At 37.1% G+C, this 18,872-nt stretch overlaps 1 pseudogene; it reads right to left on the reverse strand.

Moving 5' to 3' along the window:
- Positions 1–584: 584 nt before the first annotated feature.
- LOC101708078 (actin-related protein 6 pseudogene) lies at positions 585–1,619 on the reverse strand (annotated as a pseudogene).
- Between the last annotated feature and the right edge of the window lie 17,253 nt (positions 1,620–18,872).

An 18,872-nucleotide genomic window follows, 5' to 3' on the forward strand; every position in this document is an offset into this window, starting at 1 on the left:
CCTGAAAGACATTTGGGCGCATGAACCCAGCATCCAATGAGTAGCACCCTAAGTGTGAAATGGCATCATAGGCAATAAATAAGTAAGTAGTTCAACATACCAGATAGGAACCTAAGTGACAGTATCCTTTAGGCTTTTTTTTTTTAGTTTTTCCAACTTTATTGTACATTAAGAATGACACCTTTTAAATACAATACTGTTTTAAGAGACAGAAAAATCATATAAGCCTATAAACACTTTGACCAATTATTAGTCAAAGTCTCAAAACTACCTTCTACAGAAAGCTGACCAGTGAGACAGTTAAATTCGTAGCCTTCAGCTACAAAGAATTAAACTACATTCACTTTCACCTTCTAGTGAAAAATAACCTACTCTCAAAAAACAGCACAGGCAATGTTAAGGGAGTGCAGCTCCTAAATGAAAATATGGGCTGACTTATGGTTTACTGGAATAACCCTAAGAAGCCTTTGAAACATCAGCCATGGATCAAAGTATTTACATGACTTAATCTTAGACTGAAAATTAACACAGGTCCTTAGCCTTCTTTAAAAAAATGCTGAAATTAAACTTCAGTTACAACCAATCAAGACTTGCATTCAGATAGGTCCCTTAAATGTCAAATTTCTCTTCACAGATGCTGTGTCCATTTTCTTCATAGTCCTCTCTCGTCACCACCATATCTTCAAAGTCATCGTTCTCTGATATCAACTTTCCACCTTCCCAGGCATAAGTAATAGGGTTCTCAGGCAGCACAACCGAAACATCATAATCTGTGGGAGTAAGACATCGAATTTCTGAGTAGACCCTATCTCTAAATCCTGGGAAAAGGGAATGTCCATCTGTCAAAACAATGTTCTTAAAAAAATGTGGCTGCATTTCTTCAGGGAAGTTTTGAATGGAATAGACAATAGCCTCTGGAATTCCCATTTCTTGGATGCCTATGTCTGAAGGGTTAAAGAGTATTTCTGGAACAGCAAATCTCTCATTGGCCAGACGGAGAATTTGTTCCCCAGATTTGTATTTTCCACTCAAGACCATCTCTTCCCTTGGCTTACAAAAGCCCTTTATAATTGTACTGAAGTCAGACAAAACATAGTCTACCATTACTATATTGTCTTCTCCTTTTAACTTTGCAATATCCATGTCTCTATAAAAATCCTGAGACACATAGCACACATCTTCTTTCACTTGATTAATAACATGTGTTTCATCCATAACATGTAGCTGTCTGTACGAGATGATCTCCTTTAGGTGGTTGGTTAAGAGCTTTCCACCCACATTTATCCAAATAATTGCTTCTTTTTTCTTTTTACTTCTATAATACAGAACTATATGTGTAAAAGAATATCCACTGCCTACAATAATACAGCACAACTCAGAAGGGTTGTCTCAGAAATACCTATGTGCACTGAGGGTCCCTGCTGATACATTTCCTTTCCAAAAAGGTAATCCCAAACTTGTCATTGGACATCCCAATTCACCAAGTAGCCATTTTGAAAAGGAAGGATGTAAAAGAGTCCTGAAGGGTCTTTTATTTCATCTATCTGGTTAGCAGTAAATGTTTTAAGACGTGCTGTTTTTGACCTGAACTGACAATTAGGAATAACCAAGATATTTTCATGGCTATAACCGATTTTAGCATTGTAGGCTCCGTTATCCAACACTAAAGTGGTCATTCTCATCCTTTAGGCTTTTCAGTGTACCTTCCTTTTCAGTAAGTTAAGAATTAAAGATACAATATTCTCATATATCTTTAAACAATCATATATATCTTTTGAATTTAGGGAAATCATAGAATAAAAAAGATAACTAGAAATCATTCATATCATATATGATTATGTAGTATTATATTGATATTACAAAGATACATTTGTTCAAAATATCATTTAGACTTATATTCTATATATCAAGCAGAATACCAAATCTACCACATATTTCCATAAAAAACAATAATAATAAAAATTGTCATTCTCCCCTCTTATAATTGATTTGTTTCTTGAAAAATGACTTAAAATCTTTAAGTATTTTTAGAGGTCTGTTTTAAAGTTAGAATAAATTATTAGCACATAAAAGTTAGCATATAAATCCATGTATATTGATGTATCCAGTTATTGAAATTCAGAAACAAGAAGCAACAAAAATAAAAGTAGTATGAGCCAATGAAGTATGATCAAAGACTCTGATGAATATTTAAATTTTAAAAAAATGATTACAGTAAGACACACTGCCATTAATCCCTATGCCACTGATCGCTTCCAGCACACTTATCCCATTGTTCTTGCCACTTCCTGAAGTAGTTCCAGAAGTTCTTTTCTGTATCTGGTTGCACTGTCATGGCTGCCTTGTTCTGAATCTCTTCAAAACATTTGTCTATCATGGTCATTTGACTTTGGAGAAGAGCCAGAATTTACACAGTGCGAGATCAGGCAAATAAGGTAAATGAGGACTCACCGTAACGTTTTTCCCTGTCTGCCTTTCTGTTGGATGGCACTTGGCAACAGAGGTCACCAGATTTTCATCATGCCTTGTAAAAACTCTTAGGAAAGAATATTTCCAGAACTGCTTCAGAAAATGGCAAGAATTATGGGATAAGTGTGTTCAGAATGAGGAGGAGTATCTTTAGGGGGATTTTACTGTAATACAGTAGTTTACTATAAGAGAATTTTATTTAAATATTCACTAAATATCTTTACTACCTTGTATACACTTGCTTGTTTCCACCAAGATGTAAGAATTCTCTGCAAATTTCATTACTATTGCCATTGTTTGTACCAATATGACATTATAGTTTGCTCATGCAGGATTAGCTGCATTCTGATCCCCTCTGGCTTCTGCAGGGCAATGATAAGTCAACTTCTGAGTGTGAGGAGGGGTTGATGAGCATCCTGAGATAGAATTAAAAGGACCAGGAGGTACTGAAAGCAAACTTCAGGGGAAATTAAGGTTTATGTAGTCAAATGCTGGTGGAACTATTCTATAATTCTATTCAATCTGAAAAATTTATAACTTCCACAAACTATATTTAGAAAAAACTATTTTGTGAAATGAATCAAAATCAGGCAAACCAGTGAAGAATTAGGTTTTAAATAAATACTTTTTTCCTAAAAGCCATCCTCCCCTCAGAATGTATGGTAACAGTATGGCGAACCTTTCAGAGTTTTCAATGATACAAACAGCCTTCTGCGGCACATATGCCATAGGTTAGTCACCATTGGAATAGGATTTCACAAATATAATTAAAAGCATTTCATACTTTTCTGCTCTCAACAGGTTCTACACACCTTTCACTCCATTTTCTTTCTTTTTCAATTTAAGTACATATGTTTGCATATCTGAAGGTGCTGAATTTATTTTGTGTAATCAAGAAATGTTATTTCTTGACATCTCATTATGTCACCTTTCTAATGTCACCCTCTATTAATTATGAATGAGATAGATATTATTTCTACTTGTCTCACAGTTGACAGAAATGGGGGTTAAGTCTTCTCAGATGTCAACAGAATCAGTAGCAGCTAAAAGGCTGGGAATCTCTGCTATAATCCCCCCTTCTTTACTATTGCCGTGGAGAAAGCTCCAATCATATACAGTCTTTTTTTTCTTCCCTTCACTTGTGAACAAGGCACGTTTCTTGCTAACCTTGTTCACCTTTTCTTTATCTCCTGTAATCCCAAAGTGGAACCACCAGGGAAGCCTGTGTGCTGATGCTCTGGAGGCAGAAATGAGGCTTGGTGAGGAGTAGCTTTATTGGGCTGCAGGTAAACATTTCTAGTAATTTGCTTTATTCTTTCATTTACTTCCTTTCACTCACTTAAACCAATCTTTCTGGAAGAAACTCTGGATTTCAAGAGAAAGAGTTTAGATGTTCACATGAGAGACACTTGTCCTAGCCCCACAGCCACCAATTTGCCTTCTTTCCCCATCTTTAAGGAAAAGTAGGAGTGATTCCATGGCACTCTGACAAGCACTAAACAACAGCACTGTTTAGTCAGGAAAAGCAGCCCTCATGGTGAGAACATAATAAATACTGTTGTTAAATGATCCGTAACTGCTGTCTGTACCCTGCCCCCCACTCCAGCTCTGACCAAACATGTTTTCCTCTCAAGGAAGTACACGTCCTTTTATCAGCGAGGTCTCTTCAGTTACAACACCCTTTCAACAAATATTACTATATGCAAAACTCTATGTAGAGAATATCTTAAATGCCATTAGGTGTGGAAATGTTCTGCATAAGGTATGATCAAAATATACACTGAAAGTTTAAATTGCAAAAAATTAAAGACATGTTGCCATTCATCTCTCTGAAAACACTCACCCCTGCTTTGAACACACTGATCTCATTCTTGACAGGTTCTGAAGCAGTTCTGGAAGTCCTCTTTTGTAAGTGTCTTTACATTCTATGAACAAAATTAAGGGGCTGCTGCTGCTGAGTCCCATCCAATAGAAAGGGAGCTTTGCTAAAACATTCTGCAGTGTCCTTGTCCACCTTATTCACTGGACCTGCCACCCCATGACCTCTGGCTCTTCCTCAAGGTCAAAATGACCATGAAACGTAAACCGCTTCAGGACATCAAGGAAACAAAAGTCAAGACAGTGGACTTCCAGAAATGCTTGGGAAATGACAAGAATGATGGGATAAGTATGTTAGAAGCAAGGAGCATTATTTTGAGGACTGATGGCAACATATCTGTAACTACTTTTAATTTAAACTTTCATCATATTTTTCTGTCATACCTTGCAGGTAAGAGCAAGCATGCCCCTGTACTTGGCTCACACACATCAGATGGGTGCTGTTGAGCTCTGGGGGCTGGTGCTATGTGAGCTTAGGTGGGTGATTTCACCTTGGGGAGACAGTGTCCACACATTAACATTGATTTGAGCACTACTATTGATATACTATTTTCTTTTTGGAGACTTTATTACATTGTTCTATAGGATCAGACTGCATAAATGATAAGAATCAATTTTGAGATGGAAAACAATCTACAAAATGTTTGGTACAAATGTAAAAATTGTATCCTACTTGTGATAACCCTGAGAGACTACCATTCCACAAGAATACATTTCTCACACCCCCTTAATGTCATTCTTTATTCTGATTCCAGTACTCACTGAGATAGGGATTTGAAGAACTTCTGCCTCAAAAATGTAACTCACTCTTTTCCTCTTATTACCATCTCATTAAAACCTAATGAAGTGAGAAGGTAAGTGAGTCATGTGTTAGCTTTTAAATTCCATATATATTGTTGGAAGCAGTGTTTCACAATTAGTATAAAGAAAGGAAAATAAGGATTTTCTAAGCTTCTTTAAAGAAGTTAAATTTGAGGTCAAATACGAGTTTCATTCTTGTATGTCATGTATATTTTCCTTCTGATTTCTGCAAAATGTTCTCTCCAGTTTGTGTCTGAATCAAGTCCTCTCCTTGGCCGTGTACACCGGTTGGATTAGGTTAACTCAAGTCCCATCCAGATAAAGTTACCCTGAGGGACATAAAGGCACTAGAGAAAAGTTAAGTGAATAGAGTCTTCTGTGTGGAATAAATTAAATACAAAAGGCCCCAGGTGGCTTTTCCTATCTTCCAAGAATTAACAGTGTTTCATTGTATTAGATAAACTTGTGGTATTATTTTTAAATGATAAAATAAATGTTATATTTACACTATATAATTCATTACATCCTGTAATGGTGTAATGAACAGCCTTTACTTCTCTCTAGGGAACCGTGTAAACAGCTGTATGGTCTTAAAATCCTTTAATATGAAAAAGTGGTGATTACCCCAAAACTTACTAATGTTCCACATTTATTTCCTCAATTTTAATGCCTGCAAATTTATTTCTTTGTCATGAGAATTTAAAGAGTGCATAGCAAGGAATGAATGTTGCCTTATATAAGGGGTACAGTTCTCATCTTGCTCCCACAGAAATTGACAGAAAGTTCAATTTTACCATTTTTTAAGGTGACCAAATTTCCCAGTTGAATAGATTTTTTTTTTTTTTTTTGCTAACACAGCCTGCTTTGGTTTTGAATGTTGAGCTGAAATGTCTTTTTAATGCAATGAGCCATGTTACATGGATATTTATATCTAGCTCTTTATTCTCATCCATCAGCACCCTGTGGAAGAATTTGGACCTGCAACATGCAAATGAAATTTGGATATCAAAGTGTATCTCAGAGATCTGGAACCTTTAGGTAAATTTCATGCTTAGTATCATGCTACATAACTCTGCAGGAAAATTCCCAGGAACCTGTATGGGATACGAATCCAATCAACACTGTTATTCTGCATTTTAATCTTTGGATTCTCCAAAAGCACTATGAGTCCTTTTGACAAAGTTAGAGATGCCTGATTTTTTTTTTTAAGCAGTTGGGGACTTAAAAGCAGTTATGGCTAAAACTTGTGATTCTTCACTTGGACCTACAAATGCTCAATAAGTAAGGAAAGCAGAATAAAGCTTGACCTTAATTTTTGCATCCTTTATTATCTTAAAACTTTGCATACAGACATGCTACTCATTTAAGAAGTTGACAGAACAAAGTTTATTAGCCCTAAATTGATCTAGCCTCCCTCATTCCCCCTTCAAGATGGAAGGCATCGTGATAATAACAACCTCAGTAATTTTCAGGATTCAGAGGGACGTCTGATCACCAGCACTTACAATGTCCAGTTCCAGATTGACCCAAGTTGGAGCAATGAGTAGGATTCCCCAGCCACTGTCCTGAACCAGTGGTCCCTCGGACCTGGGGAAAGAGAAGAGCCTCGAATGATGGAACCACCACAAACAGAGGTAGTCATCTTATCTCCTGGGGACAGAACTGCCTCTTTAGCCACGGGGCTATCTCCAGAGCTTCAAAACCAGGATGAGGCAATGGTGGACAGGACCCCGACGCGCCTAAGCGCGTGCTAACGCTGGCCTCCATTCTTCCGTGGATGAGTCAGTCTGATCTTCCTCAGAGTACGCCCCCACCAGCAACTGTCCACACTGGAATCTTTTCTTTATTTTACTTACTTTCCAATTAAAGCTTGGCCTGTAAATTCATACTGTAGCTCTAGTTTTAATTTCCATTTCTACTAAAGCAAGAACCCATGCTAGCAAATGACGCTTTCTCCTCTTTTCCTTTTTCCTATACTACTCCTTTCTCCTTGTGTTACTGAGTGTTGGTTTTTTATTCTACTGCTCAACTCATTCTGTGTATTGTAGTTTGCAAAGTGTTAATCTCAAGGACTCTGCTTTCCTCCATGCCTCCCTTGCTATGTCTGGGTAATTTTGTTCAGTTAAGTCTTTCTTTATAGTTCTCCTAGAACTGTACTATTTTCCTTATGTGGCCCAAATTTGAATTCTTTTATTTCCTCAGGCTAGTTTTAGTGTTCTATTATGTATTCTGAGGTCCTTAAAGAAGAGGAAAGCTGAGTATTTTCCATGGTTGCTGAGTTAGAAAGTTTCATTTTGTTACAGACACAGTTTTGTTTTGCTTTTTTTCTTTACTTTTGGTAATTTTATGGACTCATAATCTTTTTGGATTCTGGATTCCTGATCTGAAATAATTCGTATGTGTTATCAATGCGTTTTTGTGTGGAGAAATTATTCCTTCTAAAATTTTGGGAAGTGTAAAATGTACTTAGAATGCAGCTAGAATAATAAATATTACATAATACCTGCTCTATGGTTGGCACTCCCGCTGTGTGCTTCGGGCACAAAGATAAACCGGGATCATTTATCTCCAGGACTTTATTGAGAGGTAGAGCCACGGAAAAGGGAAATTTCTAGAGATGCAGTAAAGGTGAAGGCTTTTCAATGTGTTTTAGTAGACATATCATTTTCTTTTTTTCTTTTTTTTCTTTTTTGGTACCAGGGATCGAACTCGGGTCCTTGCGCTTGCGCAGCAGGCGGCAAAACCACTGAGCTAAATCCCCAGCCCTTAGACATATCATTTTTAACATTTGATAAAAAAAAAATAATGCTGAATTAGAGAGGAGAAATAAATTTCCAACATAATCTGGTCTTTCTAGATCCAAGTAAAATTATCCAAACATTTTGAACAAAATTTACCCAGTTAAAAGTCATTAAATCTATGTTTTTAAGTATTGTCTATAAAATAAATAAATATGCAATTTTGCTTCATTTTAGATTTGCATTCTGTCTTAAGTGGAGGGAAGCAAAGAGGGAAATAACGTATTTCAGATACCTAGTGTATACTCATTATGATTCTAAGTGCTTCAAGAGCATTATTTCAATAAACCCCCATAAAAATTCTCCAAATTAGGTGTTATTATCTCTAATTTAAAGATATAGGACATTAAGCTGATCAATCAGGCAATCCGTTCAAGGTCACCCAACAAGAAAAGGCCAGTCAATATTCAAACACAGGGTTAGTGCCTCCAGAACCCATACTGTTCCACTTCACCACATCTATATCTCAAAAGAAACCACAAAATTGGATTTTCACATAGCCCTTTTGGAATATAAAGTCTTCAAAGAAGAGGCTCAGATATTCCTCCCAAAAGTTCAATATCTGGGGCTGGGGATGTAGCTCAGTGGAGCTGCACCTGCCTGGCAAGCACAAGGTCTTGAGTTCAACTCCAATACCAGAAAAAAATGTTCAATATCTGGAATCTATTCTTTCACCTTGGGAATGACAGCTGTCTAGGCACCAGATCCAGGCTATCTGCCACCAAACAACAGCTTCATTCCTTCCTGGGAATTACCAGGTTTGCAAGAACTGGCTACCTAATTTTGAACTGATGAGGCTGCCGAAGGCCCTGACTCTGTGCCCCTAGAATGGAAAAAAGTGACGACCATGCCTTTAGAGAAATAAAGCATGCCCTTACACAGGCTCCAGCACTAGGAGTGCCTGACTTAAGACAACCATTCTTTCTCTACATATCAGAAAAAAGAGGAATTGCTTTAGGGGTCTTGACCCAAAGGCCAGGACAAGAACCCCACCCAGTGGCATTCTTTTCAAACAACGTAGATGGAGTGGCTGCTGGATGGCCACCCTGTCTGACAGCAATAGCAGCTCAGCTGGACTGACAGAGGAAGCTACAAAGTTAACCTTGGGACAGAGACTAGAAGTCCTAGCTCCTCACATTTGGGTTAATAGTGAAGTTTCTTTCTCCCATCAAACAGGCAACTCAATGGTCGCTAACTCTTTTCTCATTGTCTTCTGATAGGTTTTCCATTTCTTTAATCTAGCCAGTGAGCCACAGAACCCCAAGGCACTTGGAAAGTACTAATGCCCAGCAGGTAGGTTCTACAGCCTCTTCTAGATTGAAAAAGCTCTGCAAGACAGAGACCTCCACTTCCTCAGGATTCCATAAATAGTTATGGGGATATGTCTTGGGGTAGAAGGATGAGACAGGAGATTAGGGCATGGCAAAGCTGGCTGGGTAACCCAGCGTTTTGTAATTTGTTAATTACAAAATCCTAGGACACATGAGCAGAACAGCTTCACAGCCTTGCTTGTAGACTTCTCACTAAAACCTGAGCAGGTTTTCCACAGGATAGCCTAGACCTAATGTCAAACCGAGGAGTGGATGATATAGAAAGGACAGTCTACATTGAGTTTTTGCTACTGTGTTCTCTCTTGAGCATGACCCACCCTCACGCTGTAGGATGCACTTCTTTTCTTACTTTTACTCAGCCCAAACTCGCTCTGCAGAGCCTGTTTCTTTTCCTACCTTTAATAAAACTTTTCTACCATTAAAACCATTTTTAAAAAGTAGTCCTTTTACAGATGTACAGGCCTCTGGTGTCCTCCAATCCTGTCACTGTCATGCAATTGACAAGGAAAATACATCTTAGAAAGGACAATGAAGTGTGGAATCCACTCTATGAGTTGACTGCAGAGATTGGCTGAGACACCATTTTTTCTCGAAGAAGAAGAAGTCCATGCTCTGGAACATTCTGTCTAAAGATAAAAGAATAAACTTCATGCTGCCAGAAACTCTTAAACAGAAGTATGATAACCAAAATTATAGAAGGAATTTTTTAGTGGATGGAGGTTTGAATGTAAAGAGCTGAAATCTCCCTTCCACCTCGCTGATTCTTTTAGGCTATATAATGGAAGATACTTTTCTATTACTTTCTCTTCATTTAAAAACAAACAACTAAGTCATTTTTCCTTTTTCCTCAAGGTTTTTACATTTGATAACTTTTATCACTTTCTCTCCTCTAGGGTTTCTTAGAGTTCACTGTCTCCAACCTTAAGGTAGAATCCAGGGGCAGGAACAAGAGAAGTCAATGGAGAGAGGTAAAGATTTCTCTCTCTCTGACTCTCTCTCTCTCTCTGTCTCTCTGTCTCTTTCTCTCTCTCTCCTCTCTCGCTCCTCTTTTTCTCCTCCTCCCCCTCCACCCAACTCGGCCAGTATCCCTTGCCAACACCCCAATGTCTCCTTGTCTTTCTCTTTCTTCTTTTCACCTTCCTCCTCTTTCTGCATATCTTTCCCTCCCATCTCCTTATTCAAATACACTCACACACTTAAAATACCCTGTATCCTCAGACAGATTATGGTTCACTTTACTAAACTAACACCAAAGCCTTTGTAACCATGGAACTGATATGCCCAGCACTGAGTTTTTCCATGCATTATCCCAACCTTCAATTACTGCTTACACACAGAGTATTTTATTTTATCCAATTGGTTTCTGAGCTATTTCCTTTCAAACCAGTGTCATTTTAAGTCTTCAACAAAGAAATCATGTAAGAAAAGATTATTTCCTCTTTTTTTCTTAAAAAATGTTTTCTTTAATATAAATTCAATTTGTAACATTCATTTTTAAACTATTAAGGTTCTATTTTAATCTTGCCTCTTACATTGTAAATTGGGATTAAATTGAATTTATGATTCCAGGGCCATTACATTAATTTTTATCATTATATTTCAGTATTATGGCTGGGAGGACAAGTATATATAAAAAATACAATCTCATTTTTATTTTAAAAATCAATGTGTAACTGGCAATTAATTTAAATAAGGAGGAAAATTGGCTTTTATTTGATAAGTTTTATTTTTAATCATTAGAAGAATGTGTGCTTACTGTGAATCAATCATTTAAACATTGTAGAATTGTGTTAAATGAAAATGAAAGTACATGTACCCTCTTGTACATTCACCTTCTATTCTTCAAGGGTGACCATGATTAGCAGTTCAGTTACCGGACCTTTCAGTTTGTGAACATACAATTATGTTTGTATATCCAAGAACAGGATCATCCTATAAGTAAAACTCCTCAGTTTGCTTTTTTCCATCCAACAATACGTTACAGAGAAATTTTTATGTTTCTACATATAGATTTATCTCATTTACTTTAATGTCTACATAATGTTGTCTTATGGATGAGACACAATTTATTTAATCAGTCTCTGGTTGATAAACAGTCTGTTTTCAATTTTTCTACCATTACAAATAGGGCTGCAGTAAAGATCTATGTACGTATATAATTATGACAATTTTATTTTCACCATTTACTCAAAATTCTGAGGTAATCTAAGAGTAGAAAAACATGTCAGTCCATTTCCAAGGTTAATATGGGGGACTCACAGCAGAAAGGTCTCATGGAAGTATAAGACACACAGCATGGCTTTTAATACAGACTTAAGACCTTGGAAATCAATGGATCTTAATATATTCTCAACAAGGAGGGTGCCCATTAGATCCAGGCTAGGATCCACAGTTCATGTTTACAAAGGGAGGGGATGAAAGGAAGGGGAAATGAATGTCTCAAAGGGTAGTACCTGAAATATCAGACACACCAAAGGGCATCTGAGGTAACACTCGGGGAAAAAAATCTCCAGCATAGTCCAAGCACTTACAGAAATCAAAGGTCAAAGCTCAGAAAAGTTTGGGCAAGTTTCTTGGCTCTTTATAGTTATACACCCAACTAAGTTGCCAGAGCCATTGCTTGTCATGCCTGTTACACTATCACAGCAGAGTGTGACAGCAAGTGTCATGCACAGTAGCCAACGTACAGTGTAATATGGAAGTGACACTGTGACCCCTGGCAGAATACCTGATTTCTTAGAACTGCATTTTTACCATTTGTAGGAAACAACCTCTCAAAATTTAAGTCTCCTTACTTCAAATGAAGGATTGTTTTAAGTTAATATAGTTTAGCTACAACTTTTGAAAAATTTCATGTGCCTAGCAGTAGGCTAAGTACCTCTGGGACATTATCTCAAGTGATTTCTACAACACTGCTATGAATCAGTGCTCTTATTACCTGCGGAATGAAGGCTCAAAGAGGTCACACTGCTAATAAATAGCAGAGCCAGGACTCAATATCCAAGTAGTCTTTAGATAAAGCCTGTGTAGCTAATTGCTATAGGAAATCATTTATTTTATTCTGGGTGTTCAAGGAATAAATATGTCGATTGTAGTGATGGAACTATATTCATAAGTGATGATAGGAGTAGAACTATTCAGCGTCTACCTTTTATTTCCCAGTTAATGTAATCCTCAGATTGTCAAAAGCAGAACATTGGTGAAGAAGCCTGAAAGCCCAAAGTAAGGGAGAACCATAAGCCTTTGGAAATGTGTTTGAGGATTGTACTGGTCAGCTTTTTCAATACTGGGGCCAAATACCTGATAGCTGTCCCTTAAAGAAGGAGAGGCTTATTTGGCTCCAGATTTCAGGGTGTGCAGTCCCTAGCTGGTTCCAAGGCAGAAAGGACTGGCAGAAGAGACTGGCAAAGGGCAGCTGCTCAACCAATGACAATCAGGAAGCAAAGAGAGGGAAGAAGGATATACCCTTGCAAGTTACAACTCCTATGTCCCAACTCCTCTAACTGGTCCCCATCTTGTAACAATGCATTCAACTAATGACCCAGTCACCTTCTGAAACTCCCAACTCTGAACACATCAGACTTTGGAATCCAGAGAGGATCTAAACTGAAACATTGTCTTTTCAAAAGTTGTAAAACTATGCCAAGTAACACTACTGAATCATATTTGAATCTTGGAGCAATCATGGACGATAAAACAAATTCATAATAATAGGAAACAGACAAAAATTTCAGGTTGAAAGAGAGAAGGTGGATTTTGGAAAATTTATATGTAAGGCTATTTAAGAAGCATAAGCAAGAATTAGACTTATCATTGAAAGGTTCCCTTACTTGGAACAAAACAAAAAATTCTAGCCAGAACTACAGATTTTAAAATAGCAAAATCTGTTTTGTTTTACTTTATTTTTTTTTCTTTCTTTGATAGACCATCTATGTGGGTATTGGTAAAGTTTCTATCATTTCACATGAAGACATCTTGCAAAAACTTTCATAGGAGAAATACAAAGGTAGAGGAACACAAGGTCAGTGATGTGCAGTATATGAAGGACTAATTTATCAATTTGGCTGTCAGTCCTAAGACTATTGGTTAATTGTCCAAATATGCCCCAAATACATCTCTAACAGCAAGTAACAAATACACTGGGGAGAAAAAGCAAGACTTAAACAATTTATCACAGCCTGTTTAGGCCTGAATGTAGAAAGCTAAGTTTTAATGTGAATAAATAAAAATACAATACCTGACACAATTCATTTCTCCAAGTAACTCTGAATGCATTTTCTAATGTCATGATTGACCATTCCTAACAATGTTCAAAAAAACAGGACAAGCAAAATCAAATTCTACCAAGAAATTTAATTAAAGAGCAAACACTACATTAAGCAGGTATAAAGCTTTAAGTAGATGGGATAAATAAAGACAGAAAAACAGTTGGGGAATCTCAAGCAGCATGACTCAGTTACTTCCCACAACCCATGTTGTTTCATTTCTTTTTTGGGCTAGAAAAGGGGTTTTATTACTTTTTAATTCATACTTGCTTTTTCTTCTTTGATGCGGGGTGAGGGGGAGTTTCTAGAGATTGTACCCCAGGCTATATCCCCACACCCCCCTTAAAAATTTTATTTTAAAACAGATTCTCGCTAATTTTTCTGGTGAGGTTTAGACATACAATCCTCCTGCTTCAGCCTTGTAGTGCAGGAATAACATCCTGCACCCTGCACTATGTATGTGTATGGGAACCACCAGGCCTGGTGACTCATACGTGCTTCTATATTAACTCAACTCAAAGCCTGTTGCACATGCTGACTTCTGCTCTGATGCAAAGTCTCTAGTCATGGCCTCTAGCAGACTATATGTACTGCCAAAATAACGCCAATGCACTCCCTTTAATACTTCCAGGGCCCCAGTTTGTTTTGAGATCCACCCTTCTTCATTCACTTCAAATAAACTCTGATGGATCATCATCAATCAGGCATCTCATCAAACCTAAGACTGCTGGTTAATTGTCCAAATATGTCCCAAATACATCTCTAACACCGACTAACAAATACTGGGGAGAAGAAGCAAGTTTTAAACAATCTATCACATGTGATATTCCTAGTCCTATGATTGGTTTGGGGGGAAAAGCATGCAATTCAGTTTGGAAAATATGGCATTCACACATTCATTTATTTATTCCACAAATAATGACCAAGCATCTATTACATTCTAGGTGTTGTGGAATAGAAGTGAATAAAACATAAATATCTCTGACAACATGGACTCCAGATTCTAACTGGAGCAGAGATAAAATTCATCAGAAGTAAGAAGAGTACTAAAGGAATTGCTGAGAAAAGATTCTTCTCTCCTAATATATTTTTAATAATGCCAAGGGAAGAAATGATTCCCTATCTTCCTCTGACATTGATGAATAGGATGTGTTGGAAGAGTAGCCAGCCACCCTGGCTAGGATGGTGATGCTGAAAGATAGATGGATGTGCTGCTAATCAGCTTGGCCACCATGTGTGAGTCACTTGCATTCGACTTTTCTATTACAATCTGTTGAGAGCATCCTAAGGGGTATGATATGGTACACAGGTTCTGTAGAAAAAATTACAGAACAACTTAGCTGATCTCTGACCATTTGTTATAGGCTAAGTTTGACTGGGAAACCCATCACCTCCTTGATAATAGACAACATTAAACAAAAGCTGACTAAGTATCCCATTGTGCTGAGTTTGTGCACTGGACTCAGTGAAAGAAAAATTATGTGAATGAAGACACACAGACAACCAGCCCAATAAGATAAGAACATACATCTCTAGTAAACAAATTCCAGATAGAGATTGCAATTGTCTGGCACTGAAAAAGTAGTAATCGCCACAGAAAGATTACAATTATTTTGAGAATATCCTTATCCATGTTCTTACTGTAACAACGGGCCATCCTTAGTCATCTTAAATGAATATATCCATATGCGTACACACATAAGATTTCCAAATCATCTTCTAAGAAAGACTTCACATATTATATACATGTAACACTATCTATATAAAATATATATCATATGTACTTCATCTTTTGAAGATGTCTTGGAAATTCTAATCTGAGGTCTTAATTATTAATATTGAGATTATATCAGAGAAGCATTGATTTTATATAGATATAGAAATGAGTAACATAGCCAATAAGTATTTCCAAAAACTTGCTTGGAAGAAGTGATGTGATTTTTCAAAATTTTGAAATGATGAGACAAAGAGAAAGAATGTGCTTTCTGTGATGACACAGTGAAGATCTCTCATTAACAGAAAAGAAATAATGAGTATTTACTGAAGGAATGAATAAATGGAGCAGCCAAAATTCAGTATTTCTGTTTTCACAAATACATAGCCCTTTTCTTTCAAAAACATGCATTTCTATTCATGAGACAAAAGTTAAATCTGTGCTTTATTCTCCTTCCCTGTCTCCCTCTGTCATTCTTTCTCTTCCCCCCTCCTTCCTTCCTTTACTCTCTCTCTCTTTCCCTCTCTCCCTCCTTCCCTCTTTTCTTCTTTCTTTCTTTCCATTCTTTATCAGAAAGCATTGCGTGCCTTTTATGGAGCAGGCATTACGTGTTCTGTGTGAACAAGACAGGTAAGACTGCATTGCTCTTAGAAGCTTATTATATGCTAGGAAAAGATGCTTTTAAAGGTAAATATATTTACTGATAAATGTTATCTGATAAGCAGTGAATGACACTGCCTTACACATCCCAGGCTGCTCTGACAAAGGACCCTCGTGGGTGGCTTTTCAATAACAGAAATTTCTTTCTCAGGGTGCTGGAAGCTGGGAAGCTCAAGTTCAGAGTACCAGCATGGTCTGAGTCTGGTGTGGGCCCTCGCCTGGGACTCTACAGATTGCCAGCTTGTCATTGTATCCTCCCATGGAAGAAAGAGGGCTAGAGAGCTCTCTGGGGAATACCACTCACCAGACCTCGACCATCATTACCTGATTACTTTTAAAAACCCACCTCCAAATACCATCGTATTAGGGGCTAAGCCATCAACATTTCAATTTTAGAGGAAGAGTCCATAAAGCTACTGTTATTTTAGTTTTAGAGGGATAGCTGTCCAATCCATAACAGCTCCTGAAAGCCAATATGAAGAGAGAGAAAGCTATGAACAGAGTTTATGTGGAGGTACTTTAAAAAGTGGTTATTGAGCTGGATTAATGAGGTTATTGACAATATGTAGAAGGAAAAAAAGGACATTGAACGCTGAGGATAATATTAAACAAAACATATGCATCCAGATATAGGCAGAGTTTTCTAGGGGGAATGAGTAGCTGGGTTTGTTGAAGATGTTTCCTGTAGAAATCATGACAGCTGAGTTTAGAGGAGTAGAATGGGGTTATTCGAGCGACATCTTTGAAGGTCAGACTAATACTTGATCTAAAACTACACAGGCAGTGAGAAACATTAACAACCAAGCAATAAATCACAGAAAAGACCTTAACAAGGATTGTCTGTCACTGATGTAGGCAATGTAAACAATGTAAAAGAACTTTTTTTGGAGGAGTCGGGTGAGTATTGCACAGCTTACTGAATCCAAGACCCCTCTAACAATAGTGAATGGCAATATGAGTATTTTTAACTGTGTTTGAGCATAGCATAGATAAGAGTAGGAAATAGTTCATGGGATAGAATCTCTAAACCTATCATTACTTCAAAACAAGTAGTTTTGAATTTCAAATAACCAAAATGTTACCTTAAAGTGCACATTTTGTTTAACTCATTTATCATGTCTAATTGTTTCAAAATATAATATCTTATATATTAATTTTGATCATAAAAATCCCACTTAATGAATTGAGAAATCTCTAGAAAACCTTTTATTAATCAATCACATTTTATCACTAGTAGAAAAGCCTAGGAATGCTACTAAGAAAAAAGAATGTTTTAATGAAAAGAAACATTTTAACACAAAGCTACTCTGATTGTACTTCTCAAGGGTCTCAGTAGAGAAATGCTAAATATTATCAAAGGTCTCTCCAAAGCCAAAGCCCTGCGGCAAAACAAACTCCTTCAAGAATTATGTTCTAAATTAGCTAGTGTTCTCCTGGATCGTTTATTAGAATTTTATAACCAGATCCTGAAATTAAAGCCATCCATATTACATGCTCTGTCAATATTTTATGCATTATATTAAGAAGGAAGAACTTCTACAGTTTATATTTCTCATTGGCTCTCTGCCTTCAAAAACACCACTGGGGAAGGCATGACTCAGATTCTTACCTGGCAGGTGGAATACAAAATGTTCTCTCTTCACTCATGAAGACAAGTCTGGACCCAGGCCAGGAATCTCTCTGGGTAATTTGTGAACATTCATTGATAATATTTTAAACAGAAGCCTTTGTACTAAGAAATGACCACGTTTTAAATATTTAGTGAAAATGAGCATTCACAGGTGTTAAGCTTACTTGAATGATTTCTTTTAACTCAAAAACTTTGGTGCAAAAGTTTTCTTTACTGACAATATTCGCCTGTCAAAGGAAAGCTAAGGATGAAAAGCAATGACATGCTGAATTTTCCAAAGGTGAAAAAAAGGGACTTATTATTGAAAAGAAGTCATAAAAGAAATTATTGATATTCTGCCCAATCCTCCCCCCCAAATTGCATAACTATCACACACCTATGAATTGGAAGAATGATAATGCCCTTTTTCTTACACTCTGCATTCTTTTCCCTCTGATATGCTTACTTAGAGTAAAGCAGAGTCCTATTGAGCTAGAACTAGCAATTAACACTGGTATACTGCATGCTCACAGGGTAAGAATCTGCTCTGAAAGGAGGAGATGCGAGTCAGAGTGACAGCCCTTCCTTGGTGTAGCCACTCCCCTGAGCACCAACTGTGAGTGTGCACAAGAATGTGTGCTGGCGGAGTTTCTTCTCCATGTCTTGCTCCCCCCAGTATCGATGGGTTTATGAGATTTCTCCAGAGTGGTTTCAAGGTCATTCATCAATATTAGCACCTCATTGCTTAACACTACCTAAAACTGAATATATCAACATAAGGACTGATGTGACATATATCATAGGACAAAAATGAGACTACAATTTTGCAGACAGATGCCACCAAATATTTTCTTTTCAATAACTTTGATTTTTTTAAAGAGTGATTATATAATCACCCTGTTTGATTTTTTTTTTAAATGTATTTGAACTTTACAACTAACCATTGATCTTAAGTCAATCTCAAGTATCTAAATGCTGTAAAATCAAGGGCACAACTTCAGGTAGAAGTTGTAAACATGGAAGCCATTTACCCACTAATAGAAGGGTGCGATTTTTTCTTAGCGTTTAATTTCATTTTTTCTTGTCTTTTTTTTTTAAGTATAAACATTTTATTTTATTTTATTTTTTCTTTTATTGGTACCGAGGGTCAAACTCAGGACCTTGCACTTGTGAGGCAAGCGCCAGAACCACTGAGCTAAATCCCAGGCCCTCTTGTCTTGTTTTAACATCTTTGTCATCATGAGAGATTGCTACAAAACTTGGCTGAGCACAGCTTTCAGAGACTTAGTAATTCCTTTCCTAGAGCCGCTGAAGTTCCAAACTGGATTTTTGCACGTTGTGCTTAAT

This window comes from Heterocephalus glaber, unplaced genomic scaffold (genome assembly GCF_053883595.1).
Source record: "Heterocephalus glaber isolate CG9 unplaced genomic scaffold, H.glaber_assembly_v1.0 deba00000613, whole genome shotgun sequence".
Taxonomy (NCBI): domain Eukaryota; kingdom Metazoa; phylum Chordata; class Mammalia; order Rodentia; family Bathyergidae; genus Heterocephalus; species Heterocephalus glaber.